The 22,307-nt window shown below is 61.8% G+C and overlaps 1 protein-coding gene and 1 long non-coding RNA gene across 6 annotated transcripts in view; one reads left to right on the top strand and one right to left on the bottom strand.

The window, feature by feature from the left end:
• PRDM16 (PR/SET domain 16) overlaps positions 1-22,307 on the bottom strand; it is a 345,467-nt gene that overhangs the window by 322,441 nt on the left and 719 nt on the right. The gene's annotated exons all lie outside the window — the stretch shown is intronic.
• Positions 21,414-22,307, top strand: part of LOC116539333 — a 1,932-nt gene continuing 1,038 nt past the window's right edge. Inside the window, exon 1 of the long non-coding RNA XR_004264003.1 lies at positions 21,414-21,496. This is a non-coding gene — a long non-coding RNA (uncharacterized LOC116539333). The remainder of the gene's footprint in view (positions 21,497-22,307) is intronic.

The following is a 22,307-nucleotide window of genomic DNA, read 5'->3' as shown; positions in this document are numbered from 1 at the left end:
CATGGCACCTTGGCATTTATCGGAGAAGAAGCCCCCGTCCTGAGCCAGAGCTCAGGGTTTCAGGGAGAGTTTGCAGCTTCGGTCTCCAGGTAGACTTGCAAGGAGCAACATGACTTTCCTGAGCCAGACCCTGAGCTCTGCAAACTGGCTAAGCCCTCCCTTCCTCTCCACAGCGAATCTATGCATAAAGGACGGGCTGCCTGGCGGCCACTGCAAACATATGTCCCTTGAGATGCCCCAGTCTGGCAACCTCGGGAGCTGGGGGCTGGTGGGAGAGGGCTGGAGGCGCCTGCTTCTCGTTCGAGGCTCCCCACAGAACACACACAAGGACAGCCGGCCCTGTGCACCCCAAAACAGGTCCTGGAGATGCTGCTTTTGGCTGGGAGCCTGAGGGTTCCATCTCCCCACCCTGCAGGAGTGCCAGCTGCTGCCTCCGGGAACCTACATTAGATGCCTGGCATGATCTTCAGGGGCTGGTGCCTCAGCAAAGACCTGGCCCCTTTCAATCTGAGCTCAGGCGGTGATACAGCCAAGTTCAAAGTCAGAGGCACAGGGGCTCTGACGGGACCTGTTGGTGTCAGGCTGGGGCGCAGCTGGGTCTGCCCAAAGAAAGAGTCAGGCGAGAAGGCACCCAATCCACCTCTCTGCGGGACCCACCCCTGGAGAGAGCACAGGGAGCCCGGCCTTTGCTTCCATTTGGGTGAAATGGCCTGAGGAATGTCCATGTTTCATGGGTGGCCTCAGGGGAGGCAGGCGCCTGGCATGTGGGACCAGCCCCAGCTGTGTGCAGAGGCTCGGAGGAGTTCCAGCAGACCTGCCGGACGGCGGCCGCCAACCCCCACCCAGCCTCAGGGGCACCTGGCGCTTCTCACGGGGCCAGCTCCAGCACCCGGGTCTCCCAGCTGGACTCCCTTGGAAGCAGACGGCAGCTCCTCGGGAAAGCGGCAGCCTTGGCGTCACATCCCGTCTGCCGGACAGTCCCAGGCCAGGTCTGGACGCTCCACGTCCTGTTGGGGAGCAGCCCCGCGGTGGCGTTTGGGGGGCATCTGGGCGTCAAGAAGCTTGCTGGCAATCTCTTCTCCAGTCCCCATGTCACGTGTGAGCACACAGGCCCATCCTACCTTTGAACAGCAGTTTACTTTGCGGGGGTTAGATCTTATTTGCTGGGTGAAGCTATGAGCAAGTTTGAGACTGGAACGGAGCTTCTTCGAGCTTTGGGAGGGGCAGAGTGGGGCCGCCCACAAAAAGCCATGGAACTGCGGCAGAACGAATGAATGAGTGGATTTTGGACGCTGGTCACGGCGGTTCCGAGGAGCCTTCTCCGTAGCTGGGTGGGTCGGCCAGAGGAAGCTGGAGCAAGTCACCAGCTTTTTCATCAAACCAAATGAAACATCCCTGGTGGGGGAGGGAGATCGGCTCGGCCCGGAGGAGACGCAGTGACAGGGGAATTCGGCAGTGCCCAGCCGGAGGCTCCCCGAGCCTCCCCGGCAGTGGCCGCTGCCCCAGAGCCAGCCACACGGGGAGCCCCTCACCGGCAGGGGCATTTCTGTTTAAATTAGGAAACGCTATTGTGGAAAAGGCCCGAATGAACAGTATCGGCTTTATGGCCTGGAGATGCTTGGCGGGGGTTTTATTTTCCCTGTATGGGAAGGCGGCTGTGCTCCGAGGAGTTTCCACCCCTTCCGCCTCCTGAGAACCAGCCCTCACGGCCTCCCGCAGCTGCGGCTCACAAACCACTGAGGGTGCGGCCAGGTGGAGGCTGCTATGGTGCTCGTGGCCGAAGCGCCGGTGGGCGGGGTGGGGCAGGTCCCAGGGTCCCTACACTTCTTAGAAATGAGGCTCAGCCTGGGCTACCAGCTGGCCCCAGTGTGTGGGAGCTGGGTGCAAGGAATTTTGGGGTCCACGCCCCTTCTCCAGGCAGGGGCGTGGCTGTCGCAGGCACCACCTCCATCCATACATCAAGTGGGAGGGGCCCAGGCCCGTGAAACCATCCTCACCTCGGAGGACAGGTGGCTGACCAGCGGCCAGGTGCAGGAAACTCTTAGAGTCCCTGAATCTCCCAGCACGTGGGGAGAGGGGTCGTTGTGAGTGAGCCTGGGTCTGAACCAGAAGCTGCTCTCACTCCAATCAGGGAAAGGCAGGAGATAGGAGGGGCCGGGGAAGGTCCGGCCACAGCATCGTGCCCCAACCCTAGCTGCAAGTCTAGGGCTTGGGAACCCGGGAACCAGCATGCAGGTGTCGCTGAGTAGGGCCTCTGCCTCTTCCAGGCAAAGACATGCCCTGGGCCATCCTTATCCAGAGGAAGGGTGGGGTGGGGCTAGAACACAGAGAAGGTTCTGGAAATGCATCTGATCCCCTTCCACGCACCACAGCCAAGGGTCCAGCGTTGAGTTTATTCAAACACATAAGAACAGGCCAGAGGAGAGCCTGCTGGGGGGGTAGTTAATGGTTTCTGGACTGTTCTCAGCGGCTCGAGCCCCCAGCTGCCCGACTGAATGCAAGAGAAGGGAAAGGTGGTTTGGGGGTTTTTGTGTGTGTGTGTGTGTGTGTGTTTTTTTTTATTGCTTTCTAGACTGTGCCCAGTGACTCCGGTCCCCAGCTCCCTGATTAAATGTGACAGCCACTCCAGAGGCTGGTCTGCGTCCTCCACGAGAAGCGTTCTCCGTCAAACAGAAACCCTGCCTGTGCAGTCTGCAGCGGCCGCTGCGGCCGAGGTCAGGCGACGGAGCAGCACTGGGAGAATGTAGAAAACAGACAATCCTGTTGGAAGTTTCGACCTCATAAATCTCCGCAGGCTGCTGGCCGACTACAGAAGGTGGGAGCAACAGCAGCGCGGTGAGGAGGGCACCGAGGCGGAGGAGCGGGGCCCAGGGCAGGGCCGTCCTGGGGACCGAGGAAAACACAGCTCCCTGAGAAACGTCGTCTAATCTTTGCTCAACCACAAACAGGACGCCAGACCCCGGCGCACACACACAAACGTGCCTCCCTCCCCGGAAAATCGATTTGTCAATAACCAGAGACTCGTTGTCCAAAGGCATCATCAGTGGTTAAAATAAAGACTGAAAAGGCCGGGCGCGGTGGGTCACGCCTGTAATCCCAGCACTTTGGGAGGTTGAGGTGGGTGGATCACGAGGTCAAGAGATCGAGACCATCCTGGCCAACATGGTGAAACCCCGTCTCAACTAAAAATACAAAAAAAAAAATTAGCTGGGCCTGGTGGCGTGCACCTGTAGTCCCAGCTACTCGGGAGGCTGAGGCGGGAGAATTGCTTCAACCCGGGAGGCGGAGGTTGCAGTGAGCTGAGGTTGCACCACTGCACTCCAGCCTGACGCCTGGTGACAGAGTGAGTCTGTCTCAAAAAAAAAAGACTGAAAATGGAAGTGACAGCGCACCAGCAGACAGTCAAGAACCGATGTTTGGGCAGAGAGACTCCGGCCACCGCGAGGGCCACTGCCGTCCCCAGACTGATCATCTGGAAATGCCATTCCTTGGTCATGCCCAAGGAAAGAGGGCGCATTGGGCGTTTTTGACTAAGAATGCATCTGCAGACAGAGAAATCAAAGTTGGTTTCAGTCTCCTCCTGTGATCTAAAAACTCCCTCCCACAGACCCAGAAAATGTGAATTTCCTCTTTTGGGGCTGAGTAGCCTGCCACAGGCAAGGAAGGACCCTAACCTGACCTGACCCCAAAGCGGGAGCAGCTTCCTGCCAGTCGATCCAGAGGTGGTCCAGGACTCCTTGCCCACCTCCTCTCATCTTCTCGGCCCACCATCTGGGGTGCACGGAACACTAAGATCGCAGGGTCTCGTGCTGCTGCGGAATGGATCTGAAGGTGGGGGGCCCTGGCTCGCTCAGGCGAGGCTGGTCACAGGTGGGGCTGGTCTCAGGTGAGGTTGGTCTCAGGTGGGGGTTATCAGCACATGGTGAGGCTGCCCCTTCTGAAAGAATCCTCACGTTAACCCCTCACCTCCAAACGAACAGGCACTTCCGAGAAGCTGGTCTCTGGGAGCACGTGCAGCTTCCATATGAGCGTGTCGGTGTTGGCCTAACTCTGGTCACTTGCATTTCAGCCTTTCTCTTCCTTTTTTTTTCTCTTTTACTCTTTCTTTTCTTTTTCTAACTTTGATTGGAGGTGAGCGGTACCTTGTTTAGACGGCGGAATTGCATTGCTTAATTGCTTCACTACTGGAAATTTCAGAAGGGTTCTCATTTTTCACTGAAATCTCCAGGCGTGAGTACATTTCTGCAGATCTTTTGCCTAATTAACGGCGTGCGCAACAAAAAATAGAGAAATGAAGACGGCAAGCCCTGGGAGACGACGCCAAGAACCACTCGTTAGCTCCGAAAGGCAGCGGCAGAGTCACTTGGGAACATCTCCATCCCAAAAGTCTCTGGTGGGTGACGTCACGGGCCGCCTGGCCGCTGCAGCTTGAGGGGAGCAGCCCCGGCCTCCCGGCCCTTCTGCTTCCAGACAGGACACGGAAGCATCCAAACGAAAAGGCAGCCTGGCAGGAGGAGGCCGGGAGCCGGGGAGGATGACGCACCAACACCTTGGGAGTTTTCCAGCACCGCTCTGAGGCCAGGCATGTGGGCAGCAGCCCCGCAGCAGTTTTTCTGTCCAAGAAAGAGCCCATCCCTGCACCACGTGATGGGGGCAGGGGACCTTGGCCTGCAGCATGGACTGCAGGCAGAGAGGACCCTGAGCCTGGGGATCAGAGCAGGTGCCCCAGGGGCAGAGCCAGGCTCAGCCACCCTGACTGTCACAGCCAGGCAAGCCTGCGGTTTTTCAGGCCTCGTGCACTCATGAGCTCACTTGAGCAGCTTCAGGTTCCCCACCTGTCCTGCCCTGAGAGGAGGGCACCTGGAGTGTGTAGGCAGGAACCGGGCCTGCAGGAGCCCACTGTCCAGCCGCCCAGGCCACGGTGACCTTCAACAGATACCTGCGCGCCTGCAACTGTGGACACTTCTGAGACCCCACTGACTTAGGCCAAAGGAAGGTGCTGGGCCTATCGCCCAGACCAAGGCGGGTGGTCAGGTGCAGCCCCTGCCCCTCCCGTCCGTCAGTGTGAACCCACGTGAGTGCAGCACCAACTCTCAGGGCCAGGAGCCCTACTGGGCCCCGAGAAGCTCTGGGGAGCTGAGGCCTGGGTAAGCTGTGCGCACCTGGGGCCCTGCAGCCTGGTGGGAGGCAGTCCTGCCTGAGGGCCATTTGCTGCCCGCTTGCCCTGTGACCCAGAAGGTCAACCCAGGCCACAGGAAGACACCTGGCACGGCCACCCTGTGTGTTGTGGCCTCCGGGGGACACGTACTTGCAGGAGGCTGGGGGTCCTCAAGGGACCACCCATCTTGATGACACCACATGAGGAGCTGGGGTCACTTCAGCTTTCAAACGGTGGGTGGGTGCCAGGGTTCAATCGAAGCCAGCCTGAGCCAAAGCCTGCCCTGTCCACTACCAACCAGTCCAAGAGAGCAGACACCACCAGGATGGGGAGCCACGGGAGGCCCCGCTGCCCGGGCCAGGTCCCAGCAGTTTGCAGCTGTGCTCAGAGAAGGGACTCTGAGCCTCTGTGGTGCCCCAGGTCCTGCTAGGTGTCAAGCTGCACCTTGGTTCTTGGCTGCGGAATGATCCCAGCCCAGCAAGGTGAAGGCCCCCACGGCTGTGGCTCCAGGACATTCTGAGACCCTCCCAGCACCTAACGGGCTTCAGAGGCCTTGGCCACAGAGGTCTTCCCAAGGCTGCGCTGCCCCTGCCCGTGGTAGTGTCCAGATTCCACCTGCACAGACGTTCTAAGTCAGGGTGGGTCCTGGGCACCAGCCCGGGGCAGTGGGAAGTCCCCATTCTGCTGCCTAGGCTGTCCACTGATACAGAGGGGTGCAGCTGGGGACCAAAGGGTGCAGAAAAGGGGGCTGGATGCTGAGCAGAACCCATCCCAGCTGCCGGGAACAAACCCTAAGCACCCACCTGCCTGCAGCGCCTGAGCGCCTCTCCACCTGGCAGCTGCCCTGGACCCACAGGCTGGCCGAAGCCAGCCCCAGGTGGGCACCCGGGAGCTACCGGCCCAAAGAATCACTTCCCTGGCCTGCCCCCACATGCTACAGTCTGCAGGGCTCAGCGTTTGTGATCCAAGGGGGATGCCTGAGAACGGCCAGCCTGGGAGGGAAGGGGCCGCCTGCGCCTCTCTAGACGTTTTTCTGCCCACTTTGTTTTTGAAGCAGGCAGGAGCCCTCGGTATAGGCACTGGTAGATGTGGCCTCGGCTCAAATTCTCAAGGACAAGTGCAGAATGGATGGTGCCTCCCTGGCTCAAATGTCCCGGGCACAGCGGCCTCCACTCTGGGGCTGCACCTCGAATTTCGGCAACAGAGCAATTGCAGAAAGCGGCCACGTTATCGGGGGACCATGTGAGCTCTACATAGCCGTGGCCCCTCGCCCCCAGCATTCCGTGCCTCCCAGGAGGGCGATAATCCCACAAAGGGCCTCGTGCCAGAGCAGGGACTGCGGAGAGGCTGTCCCCGGCCGCGGGCGCCTTCGCCCCTCTGTGCTGCCCTCCGTGGAATCTTCTTACTGGGCCCCATGCTTCAGATCGAATGTCCCTTTGAGAGGGCCAGAGGCGGCCCCTGTGCCCTGCCTCAGGGTCTGCCTGACACCAGATCCAGGGGATTCCAGCCCCACCTGCCCCACCTGAGGGGGACAGGCCCTCAGACGCCCCAGGGCCCGCCAGGACTGAGGTCCCAGGCAAGGAGAGGACTGAAAGGCCTGCATTCTGGCCCAGCACACACCAAGGCCCTTTCTCCCCCAGGGAGCCCACGGCGGTGCTGGTATCTGGTCTTCTCCCTCCACTGGCTTGTGGGGCTGCCAAGACCCAGGGACATCTTCCCTAGCAAGGCTCCTGTTCTCTTCTCTCACAAGCAGCGTCTCCCAACCTGACCTCTGTGTAAGCCTCCACAGCAGGCCAACACTCAAGCCAGTGTGGCTCATGGAATCAAATCTGTGTCAACAATGTGCTCTGTGCATGTGTGCCTGTGTGTGCATGCATGTGTGTGTGTGTGTGTGTGGGTGTGGGTGTGTGGGTGTGTGCATGTGTGTGTGTGCATATGTGTGGGTGTGTGCATGGGTGTGTGGGCATGTGCATGCATGCGTGGGTGTATGCATGTGAGTGCCTGCATGTGCAGGTGTGGATATGTGTGAGGGTGTGATATGTGTGAGCATATGTGTGGGCGTGTATGTGTGTAGGCAAGTGCATATGCGAGTGTGTGCAAGCATGTGGGTGTGTGCATGTGTGTGCATGCAAGTTTGGGTGTGTGCAAGCATGTGTGGGCATGGGCATGCGTATGCAGGCATGTGCATGTATGTGGGTGTGTGTATATCTGTGTGGGTGTGTGTATGTGTATGCATGCATGTGTGGGTGTGTGTAAGCCTGTGTGGGTGTGTGCATATCTGGGCATGTGCGTGCATGTGCGGGCGTATGCATGCATGCACTGATTACAGTGAAGGCCCTCTGTCCTGCACTTCCTGGGCAAGGCCAAAGCGTGCCACCTCAGTGACATCGCAGGCAATCCCAGCAGTCGGAATGTACAGTGGGTGATGGCTGGGTGGGAGGAACAGCTCTTCCCCTTTCTGCTGTGGAGACTGCCACTATGATAAACAGCACCCCCAACCCTTGGAACGAAGCTAACAGGAGACCCCCGAGGACAGGGTCCAGCTCAAGTGCAAACGCTCCCCACTCAGCATGGAGCCGATACCCACCACCCCTCCGAGCGGGTGCTGTGTCCTGACCTGCAGGGCACCCCTCAGCAGCCGGCTGGCGACATTCCTTGGTTCTGCTCTTTGTGGAATCGATGAATAAGCCCAGGCTGTGGAGGAAACCCCAGTCCTAGAAAGGTGTCTGCCTGGGCCATAAAAGCAACACAGCTCCCAGGGCAGCCCCAGGACAATCTGCCCCCAGCACACAGTAGGTCCCTCCAGCACCAGGCCCAGCCCAGACGGCCAAACTGTCTTGAAATAAGCACACCACCCGCCCCAGGCTGGGGCTGTGATGGGGAGGGATATGCAGTCCCAGGGCCCAGCAACCAGGAGACCCAGCCGTGCGTCTCCCAGCCGTGCGTCTCCCAGCCCGTGCGTCTCCCAGCCCGTGCGTCTCCCAGCCCGTGTGTCTCCCGGCCCTGCGTCTCCCAGCCGTTGGCACTCAGCTCATCCAGTGGTCTCGGAAAAGGTGGTGTTTTTTTTTTGAGACAGAGTTTCGCTCTTGTTACCCAGGCTGGAGTGCAATGGCGCGATCTCGGCTCACCGCAACCTCCGCCTCCCGGGTTCAAGCAATTCTGCCTCAGCCTCCCGAGTAGCTGGGATTACAGGCTCGCGCCACCATGCCCAGCTAATTTTTGTATTTTTAGTAGAGACGGGGTTTCACCCTGTTGATGAGGATGGTCTTGATCTCTTGACCTCGTGATCCACCCACCTCGGCCTCTCAAAGTGCTGGGATTATAGGCGTGAGCCACCGCGCCTGGCCTCGGACAAGGTTTTTAATCTGGAGGTCATGTCCAGAGGAGCATGCCCAGCCCTGCTCTCTCACACACAAACCTGTCTTTGGCCAGAGAAAGTTCCAGAAACCCCAAAATAGCTGCTGACATTGACTGCCTGGATCCTAAGGACAGTAATAGCAAAAGTCACAGCGGCAGGCGAGCGTTCTGGGTGCGCGGTTTCGGTGGGTCTGGCGCTCCGCCTCCAGCACCCCCACTGGGCCTCCGCCTCTTCTCTGTGTCTCATCTGCCCTGTCCAGAAGCGTCAGAGGGGGCTGCTGGGCACTGGACACTGGGCCCCAGCCCCGGCGCTGTCTTGACCTAGCCGAGGTGTGGACGCCGGCCAGGGAGTCCAAGAGCGACTCTCAGAGCCACAGTCCTAGCCTCACATCTGGCTGGCATTGAGGGCGGCTTCCTCAAGCCCCATCTCTGAAGACTGAATGCCGCTCAGCCCAGCCCAGGGCCTCCTGGGAACGGTCCCCAGACCCTGCAGGCTGAGGTCCTTCACCCTGGGTTTCCTGCCATGTGGCCCCTCTCCTGTCCATAGCCTGTGGCCACAGCTGAGCCTGACTGCAGGCGGGCCGTTACCCTCTGACAGTGGCTGGGCCGGCCCCAAGGTGCCCTCATGGACCCACAGGGCCGCCTGCCTGCTCTTACAGAACCCAAGGAACAGAAAACTTCCCCTCAGGGAAGACCACACAGGCCTGACAGCAGAGGGCCTGGCCGTCCTGGTAACCCCGGGGCCCCAGGCCAGCCTCCTGCCCATCAACTTCCCATGGTCTGCTCCAAGGTCATCTAACACAGTGGAGCCTCACTTTGAATTTGGGAAGTGAAAGCCAGGCGCTGTCCCTGAGGCTGGAGGCTGGTGGTGCTTAACTCGGAGGTGTCAAGGGAATTTCAGACGCCTCCACACATCAGGGTTGCAGGGCTTGGGGTGGTGCTCCCGAGGGCTTCGCCGCTGCCTTGAGGGCTTGTGGCTCCATCTGCCCGTCCTGCCTGCTGGCTCTGAAGGCCTCTGCCTCTGGGTCTGTCAGGGGAGCAATGACAGGTGGGGTATTGCTGGCGGGTAGTCAGGGCAGCAAGGAGGGGGTCTCCCCGGCCTCCCACATGGGCCCGCCATGGGGGCCTCCCGAGTGCTCTGTGGCCAGGCTTTACCCGCTCTCGAGTGACCCACGTCCAGGGGTGGGAAGCAGCTGTGTGGCCAGGAGGTACAGCTGTCCTGGCCCGTCCACAGCAGGGCCTCCTGGAACCACCCACTGGTCACCCCCCTGCTCACAGATGGAAAAACAACCCTCCCAACGCCACCCCTGCAGGTGAGGCCGAGCACTAGCTGAGGCTCTGCAGAAAGAGTTGGGGACTCTGTCATAACATGCAAGGTGGCACTGTCCCCGCCTCGGCCTTGCTCCACGCACAGCCATGCTTGGTCTGGTGGGACAAGGAGGGGGCTCTCCAGGAGCTGGCCGAGAAATGGGCCAGGCTGCAGGAACGCGCCTCTCACCTCACCGTGGCCACCAGCCCCGCGTCCCTTTCAACGAGGGTCCCCTGTCAGGAGCAGAGGCAACCTAAAACCCTCTGTGCAGAGCTTCGAATGACCCCTTATCAGGGCCAGCACAGGGGACTCGGGGTGCAGCCTCGAGGGGCCTCGAACCCAAGCCCTGCCGCACTCATTAGCAGATGAGATTCAATGACAAACAGCAGGCTTTGGCAGCTTTATCTAACCTCGGGAAGGTAAGATTAACACCTTTGGCGGAGGGAAAGTTAAGACTGGGGCCTCTGCCCTGCGGTTCCCATTCCCGGCCGTGAAACCAGAGAGCCCCTCATGGCCGTGCTGTCTGCCCCCCGATTCTCTGAGCTCCCTCACTCTCTGCTTTCTCTTAGGCCTTTTGTTCATGGGGACACTGGGCAGAATGTGCGGACCCCCCCACGCCCCACCACCCCTCTGCCCCCACCACACACACACTCTCGCGCTCTGGGAAGCGTTGGGTGCCCCGGCTGGGATTCCACGGCTCACGCGGGCTCACGGGCGGAGACGCGGCGTCTCCGGGGCTCTGAGATATTAACAATCTCCCATCGTCCCGGATTCACTTGTGGCTGCTCAGATTTCCCCGGCCCGGAAGAAGCTGCCCCACATGCTTCTCAGAACAGAAATCCAGGAGAAGTCGCCTGGTCGGAGCAGAGAGCAAGCTGGCCTGGCTCAAGTTTGCGTTTCCTTAGGCTGTAGGCTTAGGGCCTGGGCCTCCCGTTTTTGCAAAATGAATTGTCAGCCAAGTTGATGCAACAAAATTTGGAGGTTCAGAGGACACCGCCCCGCGTATCTCCGTTGGTCTTATTTTTAAAGTCACGTCAAATCACTTCCAGGGAAAAAAATGGATCTGTCTCTGACAGCTTTTCCTCCTGCTCATGTGATAAATAAATAATTAGCCACATTGTCGGGCTGTTTCATTAAAGAAAAGGATGGCTGGATGCGCCGGGCAGAGAGACCGAGGGGAAAGCGCGGGTCGGCCGTAAATCCCGGCGCTCCGCGGCACCATTTGTATTCCGTCAGTCACTCGCTGTTCGCTCAGCCTGGGCTGGGAACTGAATACCCCATTCAGAGAGGACCTCGCACGGCGTGTTATTGCAATTTAATATTTTCACACACAGACACATCATTATCTCGGAACCCGACCCTGCCAGCATAATTCTGTAATTTTTCAAGAGGGCCTAATTTTTCTAACGCAGGCACTGGGGCCCGGGATTATCTAAACAGCCCCGTTTCCTCTTTGTTTCTTCTCAGGGGTTACAGGCGTGCGGGGAGGTGCTCGGGAGCGCCACCGCCTCTCCACCTTTGAACTTTTCCGGTCTCTTCTCCCACCACGACCAGCTGCAGAACGGCTTTGGGCCGGGTGGGCACGAGCCACTGAGGCAGCAGGCTCTGGCGCCATGGAGGCCTAAGGGCCGCATTGCAGCCAGGGCAAGTGGCTCTCTCAGGCACAAGAGGGCTGGGAGCTGGGCGATGTCACTGATCCACAAAAGCAGGCAGCTTGGCAGGCGCTCTGGGGCCGCCGTCAGAAGCACGCTTGCCCGCAGGTGTGCGAGTGCGCAGAGGACACACACGTCTGCACGCTCCCTGGAGACGATCTCGACATCCAGCCAGAGGAAGGGGTGCGTGAGGGGACACTGCTCCCTGAAGCAGCGTCAGCTCCAGCCAAGAAAACACCCTCTGGTTTTCAAGTAGTTCAGAAATGCATCGGCTTTCCCAGGAAGAAGAGGCGGCAGGTGATGTGTAAGGCCAGAAATCTCCCGGAGAGCCAGCTCCTGTGGAGGAGCGGGTGGCATGGGACGGTGGCATAACCCTGGGGCCAGGCCGCTCCACCCTGCTGGCTGCTGCCTGAAGCAGTGATATTTTCACCGAGTCAACAGGCACTCTCTGCATGACAGGCTTCCCTCTGAAAGGACCCCGGGACCTCCGGACAGCCCCCTGACAGGCCTGCAGCCCACCCCGAGGGAGCCCTGTGCACACATAGGGGTGGCTAGGCCTGCCAGACAGTGCGTGGGAGAGGGTTGACAGCAGCCACTCTGAGGTGGGGCTGGAAGGCGCTGGAAGGGCTCTCGGGCCAACATTGCCCAGAGATGCTGACAGAGCCGAGACCTCTCCTCCCCATCACGAGCCTTCACTCTGAGGGAAACAGGCCGGGGCAGCAGTGGAGACTCCAGATCAGGCTCCTCCAGGGAAGGCATGGGCAGCAGGGAGTGAAATGAGGATTAATGCCCGGGGCCACTGGAGACAGTCACGCCGCCATCCTGTTTGCCCGGGACAGCCGCAGCCACCCTGCAGTCACCATTTGGGCTCCTCTGGTGAGCGTCATTTTTGGTCTTTGTTTAAATGCTTTACACACTGATGCAGCTGGCCTCTCCGACGAGGCTGTTACAGCCCAGTGGCTGGGCAGAAATGCCTGGGCATTTTTCAACACATTCCCCTTTCCCTGGGAGACCCAGCCACAGGAGCCACGGCGGGCTCTATCGCTGCAAGCCACAGTTGCTAGGGCACCGGCTGGCAGGTCTGGATGCAGACACAGGCATCAGCCCTGTCTCAGGCAAGAGTTCCCGCGCACATCAGAGTCCCCTCTTCACACATGCACCCCGCCATCCCGTCCCTATGCTAAAACTCTGGCCGTGTCCTGCCCGCCACAGGTACTAGAGAAGTGAATTTCATTTGAACCACCGAATTAAAAAGAGAGAGACAGAGGCTCATGGCCCCAAGGAAAATGACATAACCCTCCTCTCTGGCTGCGTCCCTCCCTCCATCCCTTCTGGGCCTTTCTGATTTGAACCAGGGCTGGGAACAGGCACTACCACCCCAGTGCAGACAGGAGCCTCTGAGCCGCGTGTCTCCAGTGGCGGGGGCTGGAGTGAGCTACTGGTCAGATTCTGGCTTTCCTGCCACCTTGGACACCGAGGTCCAGACCCCAGGGCAAGGGCCTGCTCCCCAGTGAGGACGGAGTCTGGTGTGGAGTTGCTGAGTCCCTGACCCATCACAGCAGGAGGCAGCCTGTGCCCCCCAGAGCTCGGGGACCCTGTCTCCCTCTGGGTGGGCCCTGGCATGCATCCTGCAGCTAGAGAGGTCCTCTGCCCCCCAACATGCCCATCTCGGAGCCCAGCACACAGGGGTCCCACCACACCACACTTGGCGCCAGGGAAGATGAGTGGACGAAGGGAATGGAACACGCAGAAGCGCCCGACCCCCTGCAGGAACTGGGAGGCCTCCGAGAAGCAAAGAAGTGCCACGTGCCAGTGGCTGTTTCCACCCCAGGACAGAGGCATGGACGGAAGAGACCCAGTGAGACGAGGGCCAGAGAGGCTCCCACTGCACGTAGGAGGGGCCGGAACAGATCCCGGCACCTGTGCCTCCTAGCTGGAAATGAGGAGCTAACAATCACTGCACGTTTTATGGCAGGGCTGAGTTATAAGGCAGGAGTCAAAGGGGTTCTTTTGCTGCAGCCGAGGGGAGACCCCAGGGTGGTTTGGCATCAGGCTGCGGCCCGGGCTCTGCTTCAGCAATGCCGTGGGGCTGGTGGTCCACGCTCGGGGCCTGGTCTGTGAGCCCCTGCAGCCTGCACACCCCTGTACACCCACCGCCCACAACCCCCACAAAAGCTGGGGCTGAGGACTGACCCGTCAGCTTCCCAACAGGCCAAGGGGATAAAAGCAAAGCTCCCCACCTGGCTGCCTGGCTGGTTGGAGGACACATTGCGAAGCACTCCAGCCTGGCTCCAGGACCCAGGAAAAAAGCATCCACTAAACACCCTGCTGGACCTTCCAGATCCTTCCATGCAGACCTCCTGCTGGAGGAGCAGGTTCACACGTGTGGACACCTCAGCACCTCAACCAAGTTCAAACTCTCTTTTGTTCTCCAAAGTGTCTCACCTTTACCTGGCTTCGCAAAGAGGAGGGCCAGCATGGGGCCGGGGACCCCAGGAGAGCGGGGCACACACAGCGCAGCGTGGCACCAGGGACCCCAGGAGAGCAGGGCACACACAGCGCAGCGTGGCGCTGGGGACCCCGGGAGAGCAGGGCACACACAGCGCAGCGTGGCACCGGGGACCCCGGGAGAGCGGGGCACACACAGCGCAGCGTGGCACCAGCGACCCCGGGAGAGCGGGGCACACACAGCGCAGCGTGGCACCAGGGACCCCGGGAGAGCGGGGCACACACAGCGCAGCGTGGCACCAGGGACCCCAGGAGAGCGGGGCACACACAGCGCAGTGTGGCGCCGGGGACCCCGGGAGAGCAGGGCACACACAGCGCAGCGTGGCACCGGGGACCCCGGGAGAGCGGGGCACACACAGCGCAGCATGGCACCAGGGACCCCAGGAGAGCGGGGCACACACACAGCGCAGCATGGCACCAGGGACCCCGGGAGAGCGGGGCACGCACACAGCGCAGTGTCAGGGTGCATAGAGCCCGGGTTTCTGGGGCTGCTGTGGGAAGCTGAGCCTGTGTCATGGGGCAGGGCCAGGCCCATGGGAGACCTTGCCGGCAGCCTCCGGGAGGCCCATGGACTAGGACTTGACACGCGCCCCAAGCATCCAGCTTTGTTGTTCTTCTAAAGTGGGAAAGGGGACAAAGCTCCTGATTACCCGGCTCCGAGGCACACCGAACGGAAAGCCAGCTGCGGGTCTGCAGTCCTCCCCGGTGGGGGTTGCTTCAACGCGGATGGGACCCAGAGCCAGAGATTTGGGGAGAGTCACCCGAGACGCAGACCAGCCCCTGAGAAGCAACAAGGGGAATCAGCCCCAGAGTCGTGTCCCCCAAAAACACCCACCATCACCCCACGTTGAAATCCATTATAGAATATAAATTTGGCATCAGAGGAGAAAACCAAATCTAACGAAAACCATCCATGTAAGTCAGAAGGCTAAGGAGGAGGGACAGGGAATAGTCCTTCATGTGCCGAGGAAGGCTGAGGAGGCTTCCGGGAATTACCTAAGAAACCCCGGTAAAGCCTGGAAAACCCTCCCACCCTCACACCCCAGGGAAAGCAGCCCTGGTCCCCGGCCTGCAACGAAGCCCCTGAGCCCATTCCTTCCTGTTAATGCCCCCAGCACTACCTGCGGACAAGGAAGGAGACAGACACCCTTGGAGAAGCCCCGGGCTCCAGCGCTTCTGCCGGGGGATACTGAGAGCAAACAGAGGCCGAGCCCACGTTCCCCTGCTCTGGGACGCACAGACACCTTCCCGGAGCCACTCCACTTGGGGAACAGCGGGCAGCCACTCGCAAGGACTTCCGTGGCACAACTCAGCTTCCTCATAGCATCTCGGAAGCAGAAGCAAACCCTTCCCTTGTCTCCTCTGCCCCAACAGATCCTCTGAGGGCCCAGGTCTACACCAGCCGGACAGGGAGCAAGCACCCCGCACCCTCCCTTCATCCACTGCAGAGTCGGTGCAGATGTGGCCAGGGCTACGGCGGAGACGCGGATCGTAACACACGTGCACACTGGGGCACACACACACACATGCTTGGGCACACCCTTTCACACACCCACGCTTGACGGAGCGCGGCCTGGAGCTACACAGTGCGCTGGGAAGCGTGTTATCCCGAGAGGGGCATGGGTCTGGTGGGTTTCCTCGTAGTGGGCTCAGAAAGTCACTGTGCCAGGCAGGGCTTGGAGGTGGGCAGGGCAGAGGCTGCTCCTGCTTCTGCACGTTTGAAGCGGGGACCCTGCACTTGGGGCTTGGCTAGCTCCTGGTCAAGCCTGGTGTGCGCCGCCTCCTCCCCCAGGAGGAGGACAGAGGGCAGCAGCTGGGGAGGGTTCTGCAGTCCTGGCCTCTGGGGTCCCTTCTGGCCCGAGGCGGATGGCAAATGAGCCTGCCACCGCACCCGCTACTCGCCTCAAGAGTGGGGTTCAGGCCAGCATGAAAAAGTGACCTCTCCTCACCGGGTTCGTTTAAACACAGGCTCCACGGTCCCCACCCAGAGAGGTGCAAGTGCAGGCTTGGAAGCAAAAAACACGCGTGGGGCAGCAGAGCCTTGTGCCGAGGACATGAAACAGTCCCCGGGACCCAGCCATGTTTTAAAATGATTATAAATTATTTTAACAGTGCATTTGCAAAGGGTTATAAAAACAGCCATAATATATTTTTTTCCTTAGATTCTAGAATTACCAGTGTGACAGCTAATGCAATAATGATTTGTTTCAAATGCCAGTGTTTAAGCTGTATAAAGCTGATTTTATACATTTTTCCAGTAGGCCGCATTGTAGTTAATGAAATTAAACACACCAATCGCATTTGTCCCCAGGGGACGAGGAACTGAACACACCACTGGTTTATTTTTTTATTAAAATAAATTGCAGCCGGCACGATGGACTAATTGCATACAGAATTGAAAAAGAAACATTCCATTGATATAATTAAGCCAATTTTCATGGACAGAAATAGTTATAAAATAAGCAAAACCTTCACCAGAATCTGACTTCCCTCCTTTTTTGCCCAAAATGTTAACTATTACACAAATATGGTGGTGCAGCTGCTGTATCTTCAGGCCCCGGGGCACCGCTCCTGCCTCTTGGGAGAGCCCGGCCAGGCAGGCCAGACCAGGCACCTCCAGAGTGTGGAGGATTTGATGGCGAAGCCCAAGAGTGAAGTGGTCACAGCAGGCAGGGGCCACCCCTCCCCTGCGCTGGGCTCAACAGACCTTGGGAGCACTCCTGGCCCAGAATGGCCACCGGGGCCCTGGCTGCAGCCTAGGAGGTGCCCAGACTTGAGGAGCAGCGGCCTATGCCAGGCTGGACCAGGGACATCAGCTGCCAGCCCCTTCCGCCCTGTAGCTCAGACCAGCAGGGCAACAAAAGCCCCACCTCCTCCTGACTTCTGGGTAGGGGGGGATTATTCCCCTCCAGATCCGCAGGGTGCTGAAGGACAGGTCCTGCCCCTCCTGGGCCAACCCGAGCCTCTTGCACTTGTTCCTGGCAAAGGCAGTAAGCCGGGGGGCTGTGGAAGGTGCAGGCCAGGCCGCAACTAAGGCTTCTGCTTGTCTGTGCCTGCCCTTGGGGAGAGGACACCCACAGCAGGGGCAGGAGGGGTGCCGGACCGAGCCAGCAGGAGTCCAGACCCAGTGAAGCAGGAATCCAGCCTGCAGGTGCGAGGCCACTCCCACGCTGGGCGCACGTGACGCCCCACCGGCTTTTTAAGAACAGACCTGATACAAGTTGAGCACTGGCCTTGAGAAGATGCTTAAACCCTGACACATAAAAAAAAAAAAAAAAAAAACACCGTACTGAATTCACAGCAGCCTGCGGCGCCCCGTGGGGGAGGGGAGTGCTGCGTTAGAAACCCTGGAGCTCTTCATTTCTCCGAATTTCAGCGGAGCCCTCACTTTGCTGTGTGGCCTCCCAAGAGTTACTCCACCTCTCTGAGCCTGGGGTTTCTCAGTCCCAAAAGCGGTGTCTGCTCCTCCGCACTCCATCCTCCCAGGGCCAGAGAAGGGAGGAGGGGTCCGGTCCCCCAGGTGCACTGGGACATCTTTAAAAAGTCCTGCGGGTCCCCGAGGGGGCCGGAGCTGCGGATCAGACTGGCTCTACCTTCGCGAAGCTGCGCAGGCGGGTCTGCCCTCGAAATCCGGGCTCCCAACCTCTGCCTCGGTTTCTCCGCACCGTCTTCCCTCCCCACACAGCTCCTACCTAAACCCAGGCGGTGCGCGCTCCCTGGTCTCTCCGGGCGCAGGTCGGGGATGCCACAGGGAAGCGGCGCGAACGGGGCCTGGCGCCCACGGGGTCCCGCAGGAGGCCGAGGGTCCGGGGTTCGGAAGCAGAGGCCGCCCTTCTCCGCCAGGGAGGCCAGGAGGAAGGGACCCTGGGGTTCAAGCTGGGGCTCTAGAGGGGTGGGCGCCGCTCCCGCCGGGCCAGTCTGGGGCGCCGGCTGCGCGGTGGAGAGGCGGGCGCTGCTCGCGGGCGCGGTGGTTGGCCGCGACTCTGTGCGCGGGGAGCGGGAAGTCGGCGGCGACCACCGGCAGGCCCGGCCCCCAGGCCCGGCTCCCCGACCCGGCCCGCGCAGTCTGCAGTCCTCGGCCGGCCGCCCGAGTCGGCACCGCGGCGAGGCCCCAGCCAGCTGGCTTCGCTGCGAAGTTTCTTTCCCGCACAGGGAAGTCGCCCGAGCTGATCCCGGTCCTCCCGCGCCGGCGACGCGAGCTGCAGCTTCCAAGACTTGTTACACGGGTTTGATTCAAAACCTGATAAATTGTATTTAACGCTATTTGAAATTTTTAAACGAAATTATTCAAAAGATTTTTAATCCTGGATAATTTTTGTTGAAACTCTAATTATACATCACCTTAATTACCAGCCCCAGCCCCCCAAGGATCCCTAATTGCCTCCTAATTGAATAAAACAGGGGGCTAATCGGGCCCTCCGCGGCCCAGCGAGCTGCCACCAGCCTGGCCTCCCCTCAGGCGCCTGGTTGGGGGAGCCCCTGGCTGCCCGGCCACGGTCACCCAACCTCCCAGCACAAACGGCAGACCTGGTCCCCTGCCCTGCGCACTGCCCAGAGGAGGACTCAGGAGCCGAGGAAGCCTTGGGGCCAGGAGGGGCCAGGAGGCTGAGTGCCACCTGCTCTGGAGAGCCACTCACAGGACAAGGAGAGCGGCCCCGGGTGGGATTCTGGTGGTCGGTGAGCCCAGGGCAAGGCCAGCGCCTGTACCCAAGAGGCCCACCCAGCAGTTGCTCCACAAGCCAGTTTGGCAAGCCCCCTCCTGCCAGCTTCCGAGCCACGGCACACCTGCCCGCCGGGAGCGGAGGGAGGGCCTGTGGCGACACAGTCCACTGCAGCGGGGCACCAGGCCCTGGCGGCCAGCCCTGCACTCCACCCCTCCGCTCTCCACCGCAGCCTCTGTGTTTTCGTCTGAAGCGGGGCAAGACGCTGGACTCCCGCCGGACGCTTCCTGGCGCTGCTGCCCTAACCGGCCTCCTGACAGAAGGCAGCTGTCCTGGCTCTGGGGAGGGGACTGGTGTAAGGGGCTAATTTCCCCAGGGAGAGTGGGAGAAGGGAGGGCCCAGACAGCCTGGCCTGTTTCTGCAGGAAGAAGGAAGGAGGCTGTGAGCTGGGCCTTCGGCCCGGCTCACCTCTACCCTGTCTCAGGCACACCTTCCACACACAGCACCCTCAAACACAAGCAAGACACTCGCAGTCCCCACAGCGGGGGCTGCCGCTCCCCCACCCCAGGGGCTAGATGGCAGGTGTGGAGCGGACACTCCCCCAGCCCTGGGGTATGCAGCGTCTAGGACCGGGTCTGTCACCTAGATGGGGCTCAGGCCTCAAGGGGCAGCTCTGATGGGGGCGCTGGCTTCGACCCTCTCCCAGGCCACATATCCCACCTGCACAGAGGCCCCCCCAGCAGTTGGGAGGGCACCTTGGTGGTGCTAACACCCCACCTGCCCACCTGAATCACAACAGCCCTGGAAACAATGAGCTTTTGTTAGGCGTTTAGTTTGTAAATGTGGGGCCACCTCGGCCACTTCCCCAGGCCACTTCCCCACCGGCCTGCATGGAGCTGGCTTCAGTAGGGAGGACCCTGTCCCTTGAACTGTCCTTATTCTGCTCCTGGCCCCGGGCTCAGGTGGAGGAGGCTGTGGGTTTCTGTCAGCTGAGCCACAGTCCCGGCCTGAGTACCTCAGTGGCCACCTCTGTCCTTGGAAAGCTCAGCTGGGAGCCCTGGTCACCCCCAGAGCTGCTACCATTCAGCCACAGGACCAGGAGGAGCAACCCACTTGAGCTGAGACCTGGATGGGGGTCTCCAGAGAAACACAAACGAAATTACAGCCCCAGATGCACACGCGGGGATGGCCCCCGAAACGCTGGGTCATGGGGTCACCTCCACTGGCCTGGTTGTTTTCCTGTGCCCAGCCTGAACACCGGCCTGGTAACCGTGACTTTGCCCCTGCCCCACCCCGCAGTCCCCTGACCTGGTTGGTATTGTGGGGAGGGGCCGGCCGGAGTGCTGGCCCTACTGCCTCCAATTCAGGTAATAGTGACTGTGGTCCCCGGGGAAGTTAACATCTGCTTAAAATATCGCCTGATGAAATGAAATTCTTCAGTGGATCCTGCCTTGTTCAGGGCAGGCAGTGTGATCCTGAACCTGGCTCAGCCACCTTGGTGGGCCCTGGGGACAGCGGTCCCAGCTGTGGAGCCCGGAAGGAGGGGTTCCCAGCGCTCAGCCAAGTGTGGACGCAGGGCCGAGGCCTGGCTGTCACCTCCCATGGGGTTTTCCTCACTAAAGACTCTCAGGAAAAGGAAGCCAGCGCTCGGCGCTCCCGCTGGGCCCCGCTCTCCGGCCTCCGGGCCAGGCAACCAGACGGCCGCCAGACACCAGTTCTGGTCCTGAGCAGACCCGGTCCCCGGCAACCCTCCCCACCTGGCAGAGGTGGGTCCGGCGGGGAACTGGGGCCAGGCGGGCGCTCGGCGCGCAGGGGCCTCTCGGAAGTTTCCGGGGCCGCGCGGGTGCGCCGAGTCGGCCTCTCGCTTGCAGCGAAGGCCGGGCGACAGCGCAGCGGCTTTCCACTTTCTCTCTCCAGCTTCGGGCCCTGCCCGGGCGAGGGCCTGACCTGGCGGCCCGCACGCAGCCCGGTGGTCCAGACTCTGAGAAGGCCCGCGGTGCACACGCAGAACCGAACCCGAACACGCACACGCACACCCCACGCGCGGAGGGCCCGCAGCGCCCTGCACAGACAGCCCCTGCGCGTCGGCCGCGAAACGCCCGGCCTTGTTCGCACCAAGAGGGGTCAGAGGTCACGGGAGGCCGAGGCCAAGGGCACCGGGCAGCGGAGCCCGGCGGGGAGGGGGCGCCTCAACCAGGGTCCGCGCGCGGCCGACGGCGGAGCGCAGGGGAACAACTCGGAGCTGCTTTTCCCAGTGCGGGGCCTACGCTGCGGGGCCGCTGTTGGGACGAGCCGGGCGGGTCCCGAGCCGAGGGAGTGGAGCCTCTGGAAACCACCGCCAGCCCCGCGCTCACCCCTGCTCACGCTTGGGGGTTCGGCCCTGGGTGGCCGCGCGGCCGGCCTGGCGGGACCCGGCCCCGGAGGCGCGGACGGAACGGCGTGGGTCGGGTGGGGACCTCGAGGGGAGCAGCCGGGTCGCCTCTGCCGCGGGTGGGCGGGCGGCCTGCGGAGGAGGGGGTGGCTGGAGCGGGCGGCGCCGGTGCCTCTCCGCGCGGCGCTGGCCGCTTCGCTGCAGCCGGGGCATCCGCTGGGCTGCGGGAGCCGCGCTAGCCGGGCCGCGGCGCCGCCCGCCCCCACCTGCCCGCCTCGGCGGCCGCAGTTCCCAGCACCGCGGGCCCACAGCGGATCGCGCCGGCGGCCGGGGCGCGGGTTGCGCGCGGGCTACTCGGAGGCGCGGCTGCGGCGGGCGAGGGCGCGGGCGGCGGGAGCACTCGGCTCGCGGGAGGGACCGGCTGGCGGCAGGCAGGGCGCGCGGAGCCCGGGGCTCGGCCGAGACGGAGCGAAAGAGAAAGTAAGACCGAGGACCAGGCAGTGCGGCCGGGGACAGTCGCCGCCCGGCCGGGCTGTGCCAGGCGAGCGGGTGCGGAGGACTCCGCGCGGGCCTGAGGGCGGCCGCGGCGGGTCGGGAGGTGGCGGGTGGGGACCCTCCTGTGGGAGGCACGGCCACCTCGGCTGCCCGCGCGGGCTGCCTGCGTCCCCAAGCAGCGCCCTCCACCACCTCGCGGGGCACCGCCGGGGCATAAACTTCACGGCCGCAGTTCCCAGCCCGGGCAAAAGTCTCCATTTTGCTCCCCAAGCGGCTGCGGCCGTTTCTGCCGTCGCCGCCCCTGCCCCTGCGCCCGCGGAGCCGGGTGGGCGCCGGCCCGCGCCCCCTCCTCCGCCCCTCCCCGGCTCGGGGTCTCCCTCCTCTGCGCCCGGCTGGCGGACGCCAAAGGCGGTGCTCTAGCGCCCACTATTTCAAAAGCCCGGAATATGATTTGACCAGGACTGAGAGCCACTGGGGGAGGGAGAGGGAGAGAGCGAGCGGGGAGGAAAAAGTTGCTCTCCCCTTTCGTCAACTTTTCGCTAACTTTCGCTTTTCGCTCCCCTCCACCCCCGGCCCTCCCCCTCCGCCCCCCTCCCCGGCCCCCACCGCGCGCCTCGGGTTCCCGGGCCCGAGCGCCTGACACTGTTGGGGGGGGAGGGGGTTCGGCGGGGAGGGGGCCGGCGCCTTCGGGGAGCGCGCGGCCCGGGCGCCCCGAGCCTCCGCGCCGGGCCCGGTCGCCCCGGAGCGCGGGAGGCGGAGCAGCCCCCCGGGCCGCGCGGCCGAGCCGGGGGCCCCG

The sequence above is a fragment of the Sapajus apella genome, unplaced genomic scaffold (genome assembly GCF_009761245.1).
Source record: "Sapajus apella isolate SASKATOON/1434 unplaced genomic scaffold, GSC_monkey_1.0 scaffold127, whole genome shotgun sequence".
Classification (NCBI taxonomy): Eukaryota; Metazoa; Chordata; class Mammalia; order Primates; family Cebidae; genus Sapajus; species Sapajus apella.
The sequence above is the reverse complement of the archived record's forward strand: the minus strand, read 5'-3'. Positions and strand labels throughout refer to the sequence as shown.